At 51.2% G+C, this 20,724-nt stretch overlaps 1 long non-coding RNA gene across 1 annotated transcript; it reads left to right on the top strand.

The window, feature by feature from the left end:
* Positions 1 to 12,620: 12,620 nt before the first annotated feature.
* Positions 12,621 to 17,261, top strand: LOC123814137. The gene is made up of 3 exons (XR_006784839.1): positions 12,621 to 12,928; positions 13,187 to 13,316; positions 16,699 to 17,261. It is a non-coding gene; the product is annotated as an uncharacterized LOC123814137 (long non-coding RNA).
* Positions 17,262 to 20,724: the final 3,463 nt, after the last annotated feature.

The raw sequence follows: 20,724 nt of genomic DNA on the forward strand, positions 1-20,724 counted from the left end.
TCAGTGGCATGTGGATGCGCCTCTCCTGCCACTCCCCTGCCCGCCCTCCACACAGGCCACACACAAGGTGGGGCGCAGACATCTGAGAAGTGGAGACCAAACAGGGAGTCCAGATTCAGCAGAGCAAGAGGCGAACTCTGTAGAAGGGCAGAGGGAGAACAGAGTCCCACACCAGGTGTAGGGAGGGGAAACTGACACCCGGAGGAGAGCACACAGACCCACCTCATCCCTCCCCCAGTCGCCCACCGGGGCCTCCACGCACTGTCCATTTGCTTAGGACACACCCCAGGGCCAGCCCCTTCTCCAGTTTAGCACACAGCAGGCACCCCCTCGGAGCTCTCGCAATGTGTGTTCACACACAGACACACACCCAGATGCCCTACCCAAGGTCGCTCAGCTAGGGGTACACGGCACTCAGTTCAGCTGACGACCAGAGTCTGCAATTTTTTAACTGCAGGCAGCTCTCTCTCTCCCTTCTTCCCTCAGAACCATTTAAACGATTACAAAGATGCTATTTTTATCTCAGGGAAAATTCAATTATAGACATTGACCTTTATGTTTTTCCCAGGCTCACGTGCTGCCAGCCCAGGGTGTGAAAGGCTTCTGTGAACGTTCTCAGAAGGGAACCATCTTCAAAGGCAGAAACTCTGGAGGTAAGAGGATGAGCAGAGGCCAAGGGTGACGGTCCGAGGCCAGGGCTGGGGAGGGGTGTCTCAGCCCCCAGGGAGGGCCTGGGGCGCAGGACCCCCTTGTCGCCTCCCTTGGGGCCAAGGTCAGGAGAATCTGGACTGCACTAGTTTTGAGTGTGGTTTCTTCAGGGGTTCTCTGATGCCTCTCATTGTATTTTCTGTTTTCCTGGACAAATGTTTCAGGGTCTATCCATAGTAGAAACACATTCAATGGATTCGGCTTCCCTCAAATATTTAATTCTTCAACAAATACTAATGGCATGTCAGATGCTATCCTGTTTCTGGGGGGAAGTGGTGAGCAGAACAGAATGAAAGTCCCCCTTTCCAACAGCCGATGTTGTATGTTACAAAGTAATGTTTACTTAGTAAACATTAGTTACAAAGTAAAGTAACACGCACAGTGTTTAACCAGTGTCACCCCAATAAATTTAATTAAAAAATGCAGTGGGTGGTGAGAGCGAAGGAAAGAACTCAAGCAGCGAAAGAAGACGGAGAGGTGTGAGGAGGCAAATCTTATACAGGGTGTTTGGGGGAGGCCTCAGTGAGATGATAGCATTTGAACACTAGAGACCGAAGGAAGAAGGGGAGGGTGAGGCTGTGGGCGCAGCCCGTGCAAAGGTCCTGGGGCAGGACCAGACCGGGCATGTGGGAGGAACAGCAGGAGGCTCATGTGGCTGGAACAAAATGAGCGAGGGGAAGAGGAGGAGAGGTTCTGGGGGCAGGTCATGCAGGGCCTTGTGGGCTACAGGGAGGTCTTGGGCTTGCATCCTTAGGGAGGTGGGAGTCTTGGAGGGCTCTGAGCAGTTGATTGATGGTATCTGATTTGGGTGCTCACTGGCGCCCTCTGGCTGTTGCGGGGAAGACAGACAGGGAAAATTCAGGGCAGCACCTGACTTGGGTTCTCACTGGCACTCTCTCCTTCTGGCTGCTGTGGGGATGACAGACTGTGGGGGAAGATGATGGAAGCTGGGGACCAGGGTGCAGGTTGGCGGTGATGAAGCTGGATCAGAGGATGTATTGTAGAAGAGGGGACGAAGCGGGCAACTTCTGGATGGACTGTGGAGACAGGCCAATGGAATTTTCTAAAAGACTGGTTGCAGGGTGTGGGAAGGGAGGAGAGCTGGGGATGACACCAGTGTTTGCCCCGTGTGCCTGGAAGGGTGGAGCTGTGTTGGAAGAGCAGAAGTGTGGGGGAGGGGCAGGTAGGAGGGGGAGGGGTGAGCATGGAGATTTGGCTCTGTCCTGTTGTTGGGCGCCCACTTGGAGATGTCAAGGGGCCGGTTGGGTATTGGGGTGTGGAGTTTGGGGGAGACGCCTTATGAAGACATGGGTCTGTGGGTGAACAGTGGAGGAATGTGTCTGAATCCACAGGGACGAACGGCAGGGTTGGGGGAGAGAAGACGCCCGCAGGCTGTCCTGTGTTAGAAACTGGGGGGAGGAGGAGAGAAGCTGGCAGAGACTGAGGGTCCAACAGAGAGCGTGGTGGGAGCCAGGTGGGAGCGGGCTTCCAGGGACCAAGCGAGGACAGAGTTCCCAGGGGGAGGAGGGACCGGCTAGGGGACATGCTGCTGGGAGTGAGAGCAGGGTGGGGGCTGAGAAGTGACCACTGTGTCTGGACTTGGAGGTCACTTCGACAAGGGTGGTCTCCGAAAAGTGCTGGGAAGGGCTCACCCCTGAGACTTGAAAGAGGGACTTCAGCTCTCTGAGACTCAGACGCCCCGCATCTAGCGTGAAAGTGTCAGTGAGACACCGCCCCCTCACCACCACCAGAGTCAGTCTGAGGACTTGGTGAGGTCATGTGCTCAGCACACACTCCACTGGTTAAGGCAGAGCTGGTGTCACTGAGCTATTGTTACAGGTGGGAGTGCTGTCCATCCATCCACCCCCGCCCACCCACTCATCCATGTATCCATCCAGCCATCCACTTATTCATCCACCTACCCACCCATGGATCCATCCAGCATCTATTCATCCATTAATTCATCATCTATCCTCCCATTCACCCGTCATCTACCTACCCACCAAGCCATCCATCCATCCATTCTTCCACTAAACCTTTCTGTGTCTGCACGTGCTGGGCTCTATGGTCTGTTCCATGTCAGCCTGTCCTGCTAACTCCCCTACCCACTCTGGTCATTCTCTTGATATTTTCAAAGCAGCACCAGGTTTGGCCTTTTGCCTTCCTTTCCTACATCCTGGGCATCGCTCACCATCATCAGCCTGAGTTTGTTGAATGGACCAGAGCCCGCCGGCTGTCCCTCCTGCCCCCCAGCTCTGGGCTGTGCTCAGGTAGAACACACAGCTCCCTCCCACAGAGCCTTTTTCTGAAGGACCATTTCCAGGGTCCACGTCTCAGGATTAACAACATTTCTATCAGCTGGAAAAATTTCCCTTTGGGGGCTTTTCTGGCCCTGGACTCAGGTTAAGGGGCTGGCCTCCCCATGTGCCCCAAACTCTGCTCACTGCCATCTTCCTTGACGAGAAGACATCTCAGCGCCAGCAGCCAGCTTTCCTGTGTTCAAATCACTGTGCCTTGTCCCTGTTTCTCCCACCAGCCGCTGAGGAGAGGGCAGAACTGGATAAATGAGGGAGTGGAGACCGGCCCAGAGGAGTCTTGTCCCAGCCTGGCCCTGCCTTACTGCATGACCTTGAGACATCCCCAGTCTAGGCCTCAGTTTCCCCAACAGTGGAATGAAGCAACAATTCTATTTTTGCAAGGAGCTCAGATTATATGGACAGGCCCACCCTGTGGGCCAGCTCCCAGCTGGTGCTTGACGAATAAGCAGCCTTCTCATCTTCCGGCGGGGAGGTGTTTATAGACAGGACCCCAGTGAAAGTGACATTGACCAAGAGTTACCCACAGCCCATGGTGGGCCAGAGCCACCTGGAGTCAGCCACCTGGGTTCGAAGCCCAGCTCTTCCATGGCTTTCTGTGGGCAAGCTCGGTTCCCTCTGTGGGCCTCAGTTTCTTTATCTGTACAATGGAGTTGTAGCTCCCCACACCTATGACTAAGTGAGTTGCACATCTAATGCACTTAGGACATACTAGGTGCTGACCAAGTACCAGCTGTTATTATTATTCATATCGCACCCCGAGCGCTACTGACAGGGCGCCGAGTGGTCTTCAAATGCTCTTCTGTGCGCAGAAACAGTCCGGGGATTACAAGTGGGATCTACTTAAAACTGCTTTCTCCCAAGGAAATGTAACTGCAACAATAGTTACGTCTCCTAACCCAGAGCTGGGCATTTTAGATTTCATTATATTCGTCCTACCGCTTAGAAAGGAGATGTTTTTATTAGTCCTCATTCACAGAAGAGGAAGAGTCGTGCGGCGAACAGAAAGTCTGGATACGACCCCAGATCAGCCCGATTCAGAGGCTCCGCGGGCGGGCCAGGCCGGCTCCTGCAGGGAGGGGGCGTGGCACCCCTCCCGGGGCAGCCGGGGCCGGGCCGGGCTCCACCCCGGCCAGAGACTTCCGCCCGAAGTCATGGCAACCGGCCCCTTCGAGATGCTAATTAAGGCAAAGAGGAGAAGATTCCCAACCTCAACCCCCCTAGAGAACTAAAAGGGCACTCCCTCCTCCACTCCCGGTGCCGGCTAAGAGCACCGGGGCCTGAGGGACTCGGTTTCCCCAGGTTGCGTCACCTGCTCTGAGGCTGGGTCCCTGGAGGCTGAAGAGAGCAAGGAGCAGGGAGGGGAAGGGGTGAGCTCACCAGTTGGGAGACGGTAGACGCCAGCCGTGGGCCACGCACCAGGCACTAAGCCCTCTCCATTCACTTTTCACTCAGTGTTCAAACATTTCAGTCTTCCGTATTTCTTTGTCTGGATGGAAGGGGTGGAACAGGGCGTAGGAGTCAAGAGCAGCGCTTCGCCCCCACCTGTTTTATGCCAAACCCAATTCTCAGCACCTGATTATAGTAATGCATTATCTCCTCATCCAAACAGCTCTCCAAGGGACGCATCACCATTTTTGTTTTGTAGGTGACGACACTGAGGCGCAGAGAGGTTAGGTGACTTGCCCAAGGTCACCCAGCTGGTCAAAGGTAGAGCTGGGCTTTTCACCACTGCCTTTCCAGGTGCCAGAGTTCAGGAAGAAAAAAAATTCCCCTCCCCACCCTGGGCCTGGTCACTGGGTGTCCATCCCTAGAGGCAGCCATTGTTATAGGCCCCTGTCCCTTCCAGGGACAGTGTGTGCACACAAAAGCACCTGCGTGTTTCCCTACCTGCCTGCTTTTCCCACACATGTGGGCTCAAAGGCTGCCCTGCACTCTCCTTGCTGTCACTTAGCAAAACACCTTTGAGGTCATTCCTAGTCGTACCTGGAGTCCGCCTTTTGTGTGCCGCTGCCAACGCCTCCTCTGAGAGAGTCAACCAGACCCCTTTAATATGCTGAAAGACACACAGCACACACGTTCCCTTCTGACCATTCAAAGTGAGCAGCTCAATGGCACGAAGTACATTCACAGTATGGTACAACCCTCCCCACTATCGGGTTCCAGAAATTTTCCATCTCCCCAAAGCACACAGTCGTTTTATTGTGGTATAATATTCATAATGAAATATGCCATTATTCAGTCTAATATGTAGATAGATAGATAGATAGATAGATAGATAAATTAGAGAGAGAGACTGATTAGTTGTTCCACTTATGTATACATTTATTGGCTGATTCTTCTATGTGCCCTGACCAGGGATTGAACCCACCACCTTGGCATATCAGGACGATGCTCTAATCAACTGAGCTACCCAGCCAGGTTGCATCTTAATCCTTTTTAAGTGTCCAGTTATGTGGCATTAGTACATTCACACTGGTACACAGCCATTAGCACCATCCGTCCCCAGAACGTTCTCACCTTCCCACACTGACACTCTGTCCCATTATACACTGACTCCCACCCCTCCCCCAGCCCCTAACCCCCACCGTCTATTTCCTGTCTCTGTGGATCTGACTCCTGCAGGGACCTCCTGTGAGTGGGATCCCATGGTGTTTGTCCTTCTGTGTCTGGCTGCTCTCACTGAGCATAACGTCACCCATGTTGTAGCAGGGGTCAGAACTTCCTTCCTTGTTAAGGCTGAATTCCAGTGTCTGGATGGACCACGTTGTATTTACCTGTTCATTCGTCCGTGGACACCTGGGCTGTTTCCACCTTCTGGCTGTTGTGAAAACCACCGTCATGAACATGCATGTGCAAGTTTTCATTGGAACGCCCGTTTGCACTTCTTTGGGGGGTTAAACTAGACTGTCACAGCCAGTCCCTGTGGATGGACCCTGAGGTTGTTTCCCTTCTCATTTTGCCATTGCAGACAAAGTGCAATCTGCATTCTTGCCAGCTCTGTGCCTCGGGCAAGTCACTTCAGCTCTCTGTGCGTCTGCTTCCCCACCTGTAGTATGGACTGATAATACTTCCTGCCTCCTAGGACTGTGGGAGAATTAAACGTGAAAACTGTAATAAAGGGCTTGGAATAGGGCCTGGACGCAGTAAGTGCTCAATTAATGTTTATTCTTGGAGCAAAATTCAGAAACTCTTTGCACTTCTGCTCCCTTCAGAGTGTCAGCTTTTGAAACTCAAGAGCCAAGAGGCAGTGGGCTGATGGCACGTGGGGTGGCAGGGAGGGCAAGACGTGGCAGGGGGTGAGGGTTGGTATTTCGCAGGGGTGATGAGGGCCCAGGCAGCCGTGCGGGGCCTGGCACACGAGAGGGAACAGTCACACACACGGCCACGTGTGCCCTCGGATGAGCGGCCGGGGCACCTGCTGAGACAGGGAAGTAGCGGCTGAGAGACACTGAATGCTGTGAGCCCATGCGTCACCCTTCACAGGCAGGAGCATGGACACATGTGGGGACACAAATGCCACAGTGACATCTGTCCCCTGTGCTTCTTTGGTTGGACTCAGCTCATCAGACCTGGAAAGGCTGCTCTGAGAGGCAGCCAGTGCCGAGCCCAAGAGCAAACAACTCTGCTGCTTGGTCTGTTCATTCATTCATGCACGTATTCGTGCTGGGCACTTACCGTGTGCCAGACGCTATCCTCGGTGCCGGGGCCCAGCAGGCAACGAGTCAGCCAAATGCAGTCTCAGTGTCTGGTGGCTCATACTCCCATTTGACACATGAGCAAACCGAGGCTCAGGGCAAGGCAGGGACTTGGCTAAGGTGACAATTCTGGCAGGAGAGACAGGCATTGAACAGGTAAATAACCCCTGAAAAAACACACCAGTTTTTAACGAATGGGGATTCGAACTGAGAAGGACGGGACTAGGGGCAGAGAGTAGCCAGGCGTGTGCTCAGACAGGGTGGTCAGGGAAGGCTGACATTTCGGCTGAGGGCTGAGTGATGAGGAGAAGGTGGGGATTCCAGTCAAGAGTTTGGGGGGCTGCCAGTCAAGATGGCGGCATAGGTAAAGTCTGTGTTCACCTCCTTCTACAACCACATAAAATTACAGCTAAACTGCAGAACAACCATCATTCAGAACTGCTTGAAATCTGGCTGAATGGAAGTCCTACAACTAGGGAATTAAATAAGAAGCCATATCAAGACTGGTAGGAGGGGCAGAGACACGCAACAGGCTGGTCCCACATCCACATGGGGTGGGTAAAAATCAGGAGGGATGAGTTGGCTGTGGAGGTCCCCCCTGGGGGGGGGGTCCCAGCCCCACACCAAGTCCCCCAGCCCACTGTTTCAGCACCAGGAAGAGAAGTCCCCCTAACTTCTGCCTGTGAAAGCTGTGGGGGCTGTGGCTGAGTGACACAGAGGGCTTCTGGAGTCCCAGGCAGTTCCTCTCTAAGGGCCTGCGCAGGGACCTATTCAGACCCACAGCAGCCTGAACGGAGCCAGGGACATGCAGGGAGGAACTGATTGTCTGGCAAGGGCTGGAAGGGCAGCGCTCTCCCGGACAGAGGTCCTGGCGGAGCTCATTGTTCCTTTGCTGAGGCCGCCCTCACAGAGCCAGCAGACAGGCGCCACATCTGGGTCTCCGCCAGTCTGGAGGACACTCTTCATCCCCCCTGCCCCCCGGTGATTCCCTGGGACTTGCAGGCCCACCCAGTCCCTTTCCAGTGGCTTTTCCATACAAACAGCCTGTTTTGGCTCATGCTGTGGATTTCCCTAAAATCTCTCAAACAAGCAGCATCTGGCTTCAGTGTGCCACAAACCTCCCCCTGAGTGGCCCCACTCCTAGCACTGGTGGCAGCCAGCCTGGGTTGGCACCTTTGGCTCTCCTGGGCATCTCCAAGACCAGGACAAGTAGCAGCCATCTGCAGATCACTGTGCTCAGGCCTGGTGTCCCCAGGCAGAGTACAGACAGTGGCTGACCTTGGCCTGCACCTCCCAGGAGGCCCCAGAGCCGGAGGACCTGGTGGACAGCTTCAGATGCTCTGAAGCACCACCCAACCACCTCCACGAGCAACACACTCAAGCAGCAGACTCGGCAGGCACCAGAGCCCCCTGATCAAGCCAGTCCTGCTCTGTGCGGTCGGCCCCTGCACAGTGGGTCCTCCACAGTGGTTGTCACCAGTGCTCACAGCAGCTGTACCGAGCTGAGACAGGATGAGGAGACAGAGAAGCATGGCCCGAATGAGAGAACAGAGCGGAACTCCAGACAAAGAGCTTAACGGAATGAAGGCAAGCGATCTTCCAGAATCAGAGCTTCCCCAACGAGAAGAAGCTGAAGGAGACCATCACCACCAAACCAGCACTGACTTAAAGAAGTCCCTTTAACATTTCTTCTTTAAGAAGAAAATAAAAAGATAAAACTATGAACAATAAAATGGCAATACATACATTTATCTCTCAACAATTACTTTGTGTGCAAGTGGAATCGATGCTTCAATCAAAAGACTCTCGGTGGCAGAACGGATAATGAGGCAAGACCCTCACACAGGCTGCCTGCAAGAGACTCACTTCAGATCGAAAGACGCACAGGGACTGAAAGCAAAGGGATGGAAAAAGATATTTCAGGAAAAGAGAAATTAAAAAAAAAAAGCTGGAGTAGCAATATTTATACCAGATGAAACAGATTTTAAAACCAAGGCTGTATCAAGAGACCAGGAAGGACCCAGCAATTCCTCTTCTGGGTGTTCATGCAAAGAAACCCAAACAGTGAATTGAAGAGATGCACGCACTCACCTGAGCACTGCAGCATTGTTTACAGTAGCCAAGGCGTGGGATCACCCTCGGTGTCCATCAGTAGATGAGTGGATGAAGGAGAAGTGGTGTGTATAAATATACATTGGAATATGACTCAGCCATAAAAAAGAATGACATCTCTCCATCTGCAATAACATGGATGGACCTGGAGGGCACTGAGAAAGACAAATGCCAGATGATTTCACTCATACATGGACTCTAAAAACCAAATAAACAAACATTCAGGGAAAAAAATGAAACAGACTCAGATACAGAGAACATTTTGACAGTTGCCAGTTGGAAGGGAGGTTGGAAGGATGGGTAAAAAGGGTGAAGGGATTAAAATGTGTAAATTGGGCCCAGGCTGGTGTGGCTCAGCAGATTGGGTGCTGGCCTGCAAACCGAAAGATTGCTGGTTCGATTCCCAGTCAGGGCGCATGCCTGGGTTGCAGGTCAGGTCCCCAGTTGGGGACATGCAAGGAGCAACCAATCAATGTCTCTCTCACACACTGATGTTTCTCTTTCTCTCTCTTTCTCTCTCCCTTCCCCTCTCTCTAAAAGTAAATAAGTAAAATCTTTTTTTTTTAAAGTATACATTGGAGGTTATATAACAGTCATGGGAATGTAAAGTACAGCATAGGAAACAGTAGAAAATATTGTAATAACTATGTATGGTGTCAAATAGTTACTAGATTTATCAGGGTGATCACTTTGTAAGTTGTATAAATGTCTAATCATTGGGTTGTACACCTGAAACTAATATGATATTGTACATCAGCTGTAATTAAAAAATAAAAAATGATTTTTAGAAAGAGTTTGGGAAACAGCGTGCTAGAAAACTGGCACAGCCTATGCAAAGGCCCTGGGGCAGGGCCATGCTGGAGTGTTGGAGGGAGAGTGAGGTCCATGGGGCTGCAGTACAGTGAGGGAGAGAGAGGGAGGTGGTGAGGGCAGGGAGGGATGGGGACAGACTGCGCAGGGCCCTGTGGGTCACGTGCAGGAATGCAGACTTTATTACGAGAGCACTGGAGACCTGTGGAAGAGAGGCAGGACCCCAGTGACCTGATATTCTGATTCAAGTTTTAAAGAGACTTCTCTGGCTCCACACATGAAACAGGCTAACAACCGCAATTAATTAATTAATTCACCCATCTATTCATTCATTTCCCCAGGGGCAAAAGCAGCCACCGAAAGATCTAAGCAGAACAGGGACAAGGGAGGGTCTGTGTTTGCAAATGCCCCCCTTGGCTGCCGAGCGGAGAATGGAGTGCTGGAGTGAGAGGTGGGGGTGGGGGTTACGTGGTCAGGGAGAACTGAGAGGCGCTTCTGCCCCCTGGGCCCAGATTTCATCCTGCACATTTATTGCTTCCCAAAGTCACCCTGGGTCAGGTACTGCTTTTGAGGTGTCCTCTCCTCATCACAGTTCCCTGAAGTCCCTCTAGTCCATGCCAGGTAACGAGGAGGCAAAGGGATCCCAGTCACCTGAGGACATCAATGTTGAGTGTGGAATGCCAGGGCCAGAGTTGGGAGGCAGCCAAGCACAGTCCCCCAGGGACAGTCCCCACTGTGGTTGGCAAGGAGCACCCTCCCTGGCAGGCCTAGGCAGAGGGAAGCGAGTGGGGCCATGTGGGGGCCCCTCCCCGTGAGAGTCCCAAGCCCATCTGTCCTGGTGCCCACTTTGGGTTATGTGCACCGCCACCACGTGGGGGAATAAATGTGGATGGTGAGTGCCAAGGCTTTGACAGCTCCGAGACAGAGCCCAGGTGCAAGGGGCAGCCGAGGGTGTCTGCCAGGTCTGGAGGGCAGAGCTGGAGCCAACCCCGGAGCTGGGTCTGGAGATCAAACAGAGTCAGCTGCAGGGAGGGAGGCCTGGGGAGGCCGACATCAACTTTGCGTACCACGACTGCCTGCCGGCATGTCGCACACACCTCTCCACACAACCCACAGACACCTCCAAGAGGGAGAGAGGTCTGTCCACTCTTCGCAGTGGAGGGAATGAAGCTCCACGACAGGAAGTGACTTGCCTAAACTCACAAAGGGAAGATGTGGTCCAGCCAAAAATTGAACCCTGATCTGTCTGCATCTAGGATCCATCCACTGTGCTTTGCAGGAGGGTGTAGAGGGTTTTCTCTGAGCAGAAGCAGCCCCTTAACCTTCAGGCGGCACACATGTAACATACAGACCACAACATTGTTTCTGTTCAGCAGTCCATGACAGGCATCCCCAATCAATAACAGAACTCTCCCAAGGAGACAAGATCCAGGCATCACTAATCCATTGCAGCACCCTTTCCCTGCAGAACTGGGACACAGATTAGAATCCCGCCAATCAGCAGCAACTGCCTGTGATGAGCAGGTGTGCAGTAGGAATAGGGAGGGGCACACAGGCGGACAAACGTTCCTTTATCTTCCAGATGGACAACTTTAAGCCACAGATTTAATCCCTTCCCTGGTAAAAGTCCCTTTCCTTTCTTTTTATTGCCCCAGGGATGAAATCCAAACTCCTGGCCTTGCCTTTCACCTGGCTGTTCTCTCTGCCCTACGTGCCATCTCTTAGCTCTTGACAGAGACCCCCTCAATCAGCCACTCTGGCTAAAGTCTACCCTTCCATTCTGTCACCATGCTTTTGTTTCTTTGTAGCAACTGTTGGGATCTTTAATGATCATCGGTGTTCCTCAGTGTGCTTGTCCCTCCCACAGGACAGCGGTGTGGTCTGCAGTGTCTTGAGTTGGGGTCCTCACTCCCAGCTCTAAGAGGAAAGAGTCTGGTTGGCTCAGCCTAAGCCCTGGTCCCATCTGTTAAGGCAGCAAGGTGGGGGTCACACTGCCTTAGAGTCAGGGGGCGTTGTGTTAGTGGGGTGTAGGGTCAGGGCAATTCTCAGGAGAAGTCCAAGGGCTGGGCAGGCGTCCCAGTCGGGTTACAAAAGCAATAACAAAAACAATAAGGAGAGCGAATAAGCACAGCAAATAACCATAGCTAATATTACAACTGTAATATTAAAATATTGTTTGTATTTGGCAGGCGGGGAAATTGAGGCAGAGAGGGAGTGCAGTGTGCCCAAGATCACAGTGAGTCTTCAAATGTTCACTAGAAACCTCCCTCCCCAGGAGGAGAAGCGTTCCTTCAAGACCTGATGAGCAGGAGAACACCGCCCCCCCACCCCACATACTCCACAACAGGAAATGAACATTGGGGTGGGCGGGGGAGGGGCTCAGCCTGGCCTTCCCATCTCCTGAAAGCGCCCCAAGGGCAATTCCTGCCCCGCAGCGTCTCAGTCCTCTGTGACCTTCACTCTTTCTGGGCACGGCTCCAGGAGCACGCGGGGCTCCAACTCCGGAGCAATTACGTTCTTTTTGTGGCGACTCTGCCCCACCCACTCTGAAGGGCCTGGCGCCAACAGCTGTGGCTGAAGTTTGCGCGTCGAGGACAGGAAGTGTCTATCTTTATATTCCGGCATTAACGAGCCTCTGTCATATGGATATGGCGTTTTATTTTTCCTACTAATAAACGAGAATGTATTTTTTTTAGCTCTTCCGCCATCACTTGATTCTCAAGTTTGAATTGTCTGAAGGCTTAAAACACTGCTGACTACATCAACACATTTTAACATTTTCCTTTCCTGAATGAGAAAAGCGTAAAAGGGGGAGAAAAAAAGTGAAAAACATTTTGATTGTATTAACAGGAGTATGGAGAACAAAAATAGGGAGGTGATGATGCCACTTTCTCTGCTTGGAACCTTGCTAAGAGGAGCGTGTTTGATTCAGAAAACTCTGATAAACTGGAGCAAAGCGAGGAGTCTGCTGGGATAGTATATACTGTGCCATTCATTTCTTTTCATTCAAAAACATTTATCGAGCCCTCACTGTGTGTCAGGCGCAGCCTGAGGTGAAGGGGCTGCATACTGTGCAAGTGTGAAAGGGCAGAGTCCAGCCCTGCCCTCCTGACGCCCTGCCCTCCTGATGCGGACAACGTGTGAAAGACAGAAGTTAAGCAGTTAATTACATAATGAACCATCACAGTTTGTATGTAAACCCTTGGACACAAGAGGAGAAGGATCCCAGAGGGGGAACCTCATCTGACTTCTCAGCTGTTGAATTAAGGATGAAAAGCAAAGCAGGTAAGCTGGACAAACATTTCTTGCAGAGGGAACAGCACATACAAAGGCGGTGAGTCAGGAAGGAGCTGGGCATGGTGGGGAGCAGGAGAGGTTGGCAGGGCCTTGCGGGTCCGGAGGAGGGGGTGAGTGTCACTTTGGGAATCCTGGGAGTGTCTTGAGAAGGGTTGGATTTGGAGCATATGAGTATTCAACAGACCAATAATTGAGAGGAAAAGCAGTCATTGAACAAATGTTCCTTGAGCATCTGCTGTGTGCCAGGCTCACCTAGGTGCTGGGGCCACAGGAGCAAGCAAGAGAGGGGAAGATGCCCTTGTGTTTACAGACGAGGAAACCAAAGAACAAGCAGATGACATGGGTTTCCCGGGGCCACAGAGATGCCAAGTAGCAGGTATGTCTGACTCTAACCCCTGGGTGTCATCTGTGTCCCAATTCTGGTCCTGAGAGTGAAAGCTGAAGGGCTGCTTGGAGGAGGGGGAGAGAAAGGGGTGAGGGGAAGAAGGAGGGAAGGAAGAGTGAAGAAAGAAGGGAGATTTTTTCTGAGCAACCTCCAGAAAGTAGGACCAGAGCCAGAGGAAAGAAGTGAAATGGAGACAGTGACAAGTAGATTAACCAACAAACTACCCTTTAGCATCACCCAAAACTAAGGAGGCTCCCCCATACAGGAAGTGAGGGTCCCATTGCTGGAAGTACGCAGGCCAGCTGCATCAGGGAGGGGTTTTTCTCTGAGGAATCTCCTGACCTCCCAGGCCCCTCCCCTTTCCCACAGCCTGTGATAGGAGGGCAGGGGGGACCCCAACCTAACGCTCCAGGACAGCCTTGGCTGAGCACGACTCAATTCACAGAGACCTGGTTTCCAGTCCAGCTTCCGCTGTGCAGGCCTAGGCTGGCCTTCAGCTTCTCTGTGCCTCACTGGTAAGATGGGGCCATAGCAGCATGGAGCTCCCAGGAAAAACGCTGGGAACAGTGTCTGGAATAGAGAGTGCACTCTGGAGATGCTGTTTTTGGTGACGCCTGGAGCTCTTTTCATCAGGGAGGCTGTGGTTGTTGCTAAGGCCGGGGGGAGGTCTGGCACACATCGGAAGGGGCTGGCAGCAGCCAGCAGGACTCTGGGAGTGATGTCATTGTTTCCAACCCAGTTCTCTGCAGACTCCTGCTCAAGTGCTCAGGGTGGAGTGGGTACCAGTTTACTGAGTTTTGGGGGCATAGGTTGCTCTGCCTGGGGGTGGGGGCTCATGGGCCTCAGCCTGGATTCAGGGGCTGTGTGTACCAACCATGATTAGTGCATACCAATGAGATGAGTCCTAGGACACTGTCACCTGGGTTAATGATGCAAATGTGGCCCCCCCTTAGTCCCCAAAGGTCACTTAGGCCCCAGAAAGACGGCAAGGAAAGTATTGCCGATGGTCACTCTGTCTCCCAGTTCTGTCCCCAGTCTAGCTACCTCCCCTCCTAAGCTGCCTGCACCCTGGTCCACCCTATCATCACCCACCTGGGCCAACGCTGTCACTTCTACCCTGGTCCCCTAGCTCCTGCCCTCGCCCATCTGTGGCCTGTCTTCCCTGAAGCAGCCACCAGAGGGTGCCTGTGAGCACTTAAGTCAGGTTCCTTTCTTTCTCTGCCCATCCTCCAGGGTACCCACCTCCCTTGGGGTAAAAGCCCAAGTCCTCCCAGCAGCCCACAAAGCCTTGCACAATCTACCCTCACATCTCCCTTCTCCCCTTCCCTTACTCTGCTGCAGCCACATGGGTCTCCTCACTGTTCCTCCAACATGCCAGGCGCAGTGCTGCCCCAGGACCTTTGCACCGACTGTCCCTGCTGCCTGGGGTGTTCTTTACCCTTCACTGCTTTCAGGCCTGTGATGTTCCATATCATAGTGAGATCTCCCCTGACCACCCTATTTAAAATCGCACTCCCACTCCTTCCCCTCTCCTGCTTCATTCCCCTTAGCACTTCTTGCCATGGATTTATTTATCTAGGTTCATGTCTAAGTCTTCTCTTAAGAAGTCAGCCTGGGGTTGTTTCCTATATTGTACCCTGCTGTGTCCCCCGTGCCTGGCACACAGTGGGTACCCAATAACTGTCAGATGCATGCATACATTTAGAATGAGCTGCATCAGACCTGGGGCCAGAAGCCAAGCCCTGTCTCTCCCAGGCTATACAAATGCAGTACATCCTTAAAAATTCTGATCCTCGGTTTGCTTGGCTGTAAAATGGGCAGAAATCAGCCATCTTACTCCCTGGGGAAGATTGGTGCTGCTCAGCTGCACAGTACGCTGTCAGCCCACAACCCAGCACACAGTAGGTGCTCATGAGATGGATGTTTCTGTTGTCCTATGTCCATGACCTTCCCTCTTCCCTAAGCAGCCTGCCCCTAGCTTAGAAATGTCCCAATATTTTGTTTTCTTCCTTGTTCAAGAGAAGTCATGTCCCCTTAGGGGACAAGGACAGTGACCCTAGGTCGGGGGCTCCATGTGCTGCTTCTGAAACACTGTGCATCTCTGGGGCACAGGGAAAAGCAGTCTCGAGGGTGTCAGAGTACCAGGCACCTGGAGAGGAGCTTGACGGGTAATTGGGACGCAAGGCGAGCTGATTTATTTAGCACTTCCAGTTTTATCCTGCAGACATCTCTGCTGCCAGGACATCCCACTCGCAGCCGCATGCTTGGGTGGGAGCCACGGAAGGTGGCAGGTGGAGGGCTAAGCTCTGGCACTGCTGGGACATCCATGCCCACTCCGGGCCAAGCTCCCCCCTCCCCAAGGCTGGGTTTCCTTTGGAGGTGTGAAATACCACTATGGCTTCTATTAAGTGCCTACTACATGCCAGGTGCTTCCCTGATCACTGCACAGAACTAAAGAATGCTCTTGGGTGTCTGCTAACTGACTTACTGACAAGCACAGTAACTAACACAGGTCAGGATAAAGTGCCTGGCAGTGAAAGCTATGCATTCCATTTTGGGGAAGACGGTGCCAAGTACACAAACCACAGGCAGGAAAACTGAGGGCAGCTTTATAACCTTCCAAAATAAAAGCCTACATACATGTTTACATATATATCTAGATGCCTATAATTCTTTTCTTAGCTACTCATAGGGAAAAGAAATGTAACTGATCCCACAGTAGTTAGGGCAACCTGTGCCACATCTCTGCCTGCACCCTCCAGCTCAGAGTCTTTGAGCCCTGCCCAGAATTAGCCCTTTCCCCTCTTTGGGTGCTCCAGGACTCCCCTCCACGACCCTGAAGCTTTGCTGCAGTCTATTCCCAAGATGCATCTGGGCATGGTATGCAAATACAGTGAGTTAACCCTTTTCTCACTCAGAAAGGTCCCACACACCCAGCAGGTGTTTAGCAAGCCCCAGGGTGTGCTTGGCTCTGTGGGACCGGTTAACAAACGAGCTGTCACAGTGATTTAAATAAGACCAGGGTCTGTGAGCTGGAAGAGTCAGCAGGTGTCCTGTAGGAGTTAGGAAAAATATGGAGTGGCAGAAAGACCAAGTCTAAAGCAGGCACAGCCGGGGAAATCATCCGGAGGCAGGACCAGCAGAGAAGGAAGGGGTGTAGCTTCTGCAGTCAGGCTGATCTTCATTCCAGACGAATCCCTGGGCCAGTGACGTCACCTCCCAGTGCCTCTCAGCTTTACTGGGATATGATTTACACATCACACAATTTGCCCATTTGAAGTGTGTCATTCATTAGTTTTTAATATATTCCCAAATAATCCTGGTCATCACCAACCATCCACAATCTAATTTTAGAATACTTTCATTATTCCAGAAGATATCCCGAAAGGACCTGTTACCTAAGTCGAGACCCCGAAGATTTATGCCTGTGTTCTTATCCGGGAGTGTTAGAGTTTCAGCTCCTCCACGTAGGCCTGTGATCCATTTGGAGTTAATTTTTACATATGGTGTGAGGTAAAGGCCCGACTTCGTTCTGCTGCACGTGGACATGCAGTTTTCCCAGCACCACTTGTTGAAAGGACTGTTCGGGCCACCCTGACTCCCCAGCCTTGTGGAAAATCAGCTGATCGCGGGCGTGAGGCCCGGTCTGGACCGACATGTTCATTCTCACGCCAGCACCACGGTGTCCTGCTGGCCACAGCTTTGCAATAATGTTGAAACTGGGGAGTGTGAGCCCCTCAACTTCGTTCTTTTTCAAGACTGTTTCAGCAATTCTGGGTCCCTTGGGTTCCCATACAAACTTTTCGATCGGCTTGTCAATTTCTGCAAAAGAAGCTAATAGGGATTTTGACAGGGATTGAGTTGAATTTGTAGATCAGTTTAGGGATGTTTGCCACCTTAACAATGTTACATCTCCTGATCCATGAACATGGGTTGCCCTTCCCTTCCATTTATTTAGGTCTTCTTTCTTTTCTTCCAACACTGTTTTGTTATTTTTATGGTATACATTTTGCATTTCTTTTGGTAACTGTATTCCTAAACATTTTATTCTATTGTAAATAGAACTGGTTTCTTCATTTCATTTTATTTGTTCATTGCCACTGTATAGAAATAAATTAGATTTTTGTGTATTAATCTTGTATCCTGCAGCCTTGCCAAACTTGTGTACTAGTTTGAACAGATTTTTGTGGTGGATTCCTCAGGATTGTTTCTACACCAAATTCTGTCTGTGTAAATAGAGGTAGTTTTACTTCTTCCCTCTCAATCTGGATGCCTTTTCTTTTTTTTTTTTTTGCCTAATTGCCAGGTTATTCCTTCCAGTAGTTTTAAACAGAAATGGCGAGAGCAGATATCCTTATCTTGTTCTTGATCTTGGGGGACAACATCCAGTCTTTTATCATTAAGTATTCATTTTGCGAGCTGCAGTGCCCTTTGTCAGGTTGAAGAAGTGCCCTTGTATGCCTGTCTAGTTGAGGGTCTTATTCAGGAAGGGATTCTGCATTTTGTCAAGTGCCGTAGTCACAATTCAAGTCTATGTCTCTCTGACTCCTGGGCCCCGGCAATTACCTGATACACTGAGGCAGTGAAATCCCAAAGGAGCCCCCCCCGTCCATGGAAATCAGTAAGGAGCCGGTGTTCAGCAAATGGGGTGTTCCCATGTGCCCCTTTTCTCTTTAGCATTGGAAGTGAACTTAGGGAAAGGAGGAGAGAGAACACCATGTTTAATTTGAAGGAATGTGTAATGATGGTGGAATCTCTGGCACAGGACAAAGTTACAGGGGGGATGTTTGGACCTGTCTCACAGGGATTTAAGGCTGGGTCTGTGCAGACAATCCTGAACTTGGCATGAGGAGTCCTGCTTATATAATGGCACTGGGCAGCTGATGGATCCCCTGGAGTTGTCCCAACAGAAGCACACCGGAGCTAATTATCAAGTTCTGGGAGACACTGGAAGGGGTGGGCAGGCTGGGCTGGAAGGGACGGAGGAGAAGGCTGGGAGGGTGGGAGAGCCCCTCCACTCCCAGCAGAAGATGGAAATGTTCATTAACTAAACTTTTCACCCAACAATGAGCCACACTGACTGCTTGCCAGGTGCACAGATTGGCAGAGACCCAGAGCCCACCAAGCCCCACCTCCCGATTCTAGTGTTTTCCACAGTATGGCACTTGGAGGCGTCAGCCGTGCCCGCCCCCTTCTCCCCAGGGAGGACATTCTCTCCTTGGTTCTCTTCAAGCTCTGGCTTACAGGAAGTCTCAGTTTGGTGTTACTAAATCCTCAGTGCCTTTGTGACACTTGTCAACCTCCTGGGGCTGCCTGGAGGCTGTGACAATATCAGACTAGAATGTTCTGTTCTCCTTGTATTGATCTTTATGGCTACCTGGCTAGCCATCCTGACTTTCCCATTGACAGTGGCCACATTGATCACACAAGCCCTTCTTGAGACTACATGTGGTGCCAGGTGCTCGACGTGATGTAGGTCGCTCCACTCCCCCAGCAACACTAGGAGATAGAGACTATTACTATCCCCCACTTACTGACGGTCAAACAGAGGCACAGATGAAGTTCGGAGACAGACAGAAAATAAGCAAACTGGCCAAAATACAAAAATAACTCCAAATTATAATAAATAATCTGGTACCAAGATGAAGGGTGAGGAGGATTCAGCCTTGGAAAGAACAGAAGGAACAGCATTCTAGGCAGAGGGAACAACTAGTGCAAAGGCTCTGAGGCTGGACTGATTGACGTTTGCAAGGAACATTGAAGAGGCTAGTGTGGGTGGAACAGGCTAGGGGGACAGGTGGAGGAAGGAGGGGATGGGCACAGGTAGTGTAGGTCCTTGTGGGCTTCGTTGAAGACTTGGGTCTTTATCTGGAGTGACATCTTGTGAATCTCCTCCCCTGGACTATTAACTCCTGGAGGGCAGGATTTTTTTTTAGCCTGTTTTGTTTATTTCTGTGTCCCAGACCTTAAAACAGCCTGGGACACAGATTAATGGCCTCAATGGATGGGTTTCCTAGGCACACACTGTACCATATTTTACACCCGTTCTTCTTTGTTCCTCAAAAGAAGCCTCAAGAAGTTAGAGGGGGTTGTCCACTTTTTACAAATGGGAATGCTGAGGCTCACAGTGACTTATTCAAGGTCCCTCCCCTGAACAGGTGGCAGAGTTGGGGCTCATGCCACATCCATAAGCCTGCAATCTCATTTCATCATGACGATGAACTAACTCCCTCTGAAGTTCATCTTCACTCGCTTCAGAGTGAGTGAAGGCATGCTCATTCTGCCTTCATCGAGCATGCAGGCCACGAGCACCTGCTGTGTAGGAGAAACCATGCTCAGTGTTGGTGGGACTATCCCCTTTGATCCTTCCAGGCAAGGCTGTGTCCCCATTGCTTGGATGAAAAAAAAAAACAAAGCCAGACTGTGGATGGGCTAGGTCAGGGTCATGCAGACAGGAAGGACAAAATAGGCTCTGCAAACCTGGCCACTGCACTGGCCGCTGGGAAACTCCAAGCTTAATTTAGGTTCCTTGATTAATTATTCATTCTCTCCTCTCTCTTCTCCTATTTATGACTTCCGCCTTCTCATTTTGTTCCCCGGTTAATGCCTTTAGTTTACATCTGCATCTTTGGCCCAGAATGAATGAATCAATGATTTTGGAGGAAAAAATCCCTCAAATTCTAAACCTGAGTTCCTTTGTGGATATGAGGCCCTCTCCAAATACATACTTTGAAGAAATAAAACTCTTTCAACATGTTCAGAACACAATGACCCCACCTGCAACGTTTGGTGTCCAAGCACTGACACCTCCTGTGGTAACTGTGTGCTTTTATTTTATTTTTCCTGTCTTGTTTTCTCATTATCCAATTCTGAAGCACCAACTACAGGCTAGGCAGGCACATTATCACAATCCATCCTTACCCTCTGCATATGAGCCAGGGCTACCTTGCCCTAGTTCACAGATGGAACGAGGACCAAAGAAGAAAACCCAGTTCGCAGGTGGAAAAACCGAGGCTCAGAGCCTCACACAGCTAGTCAGTTTCTGAGCTGGGGTTCCTATGGTGGCTTGTCCTGACTCCAGGGTAGCTGACGATGATAATTAGGTGGCATGTTTGTAAAGTGCTTCCTCTGCAGGAAATGCTCCTTTATCTATTCCCTCATTCATTCAACCAATACACAGGGATTTCCGAGCCCATGGAGTCATACCCTAGTGTGACCAGAATAAAACCAGGATGACAGATCGAGAATGGAGCGTGTGGTTGCTAGTGACCCGGGTCAGGGAGGGCTTCTCCAAGGAGTTGCTGTTTGAGGAGAAATTTGAAGATATTGAAGGAAGACCGTTTCAGGCAAAAGAACAGCAGAAGCAGGGGCCCTGGGTCAGGAGTGAGCAGTCTGTTGG

This window comes from Phyllostomus hastatus, unplaced genomic scaffold, assembly GCF_019186645.2.
Source record: "Phyllostomus hastatus isolate PE091 unplaced genomic scaffold, TTU_PhHast_1.1 phas_contig_159, whole genome shotgun sequence".
NCBI classification, from domain to species: domain Eukaryota; kingdom Metazoa; phylum Chordata; class Mammalia; order Chiroptera; family Phyllostomidae; genus Phyllostomus; species Phyllostomus hastatus.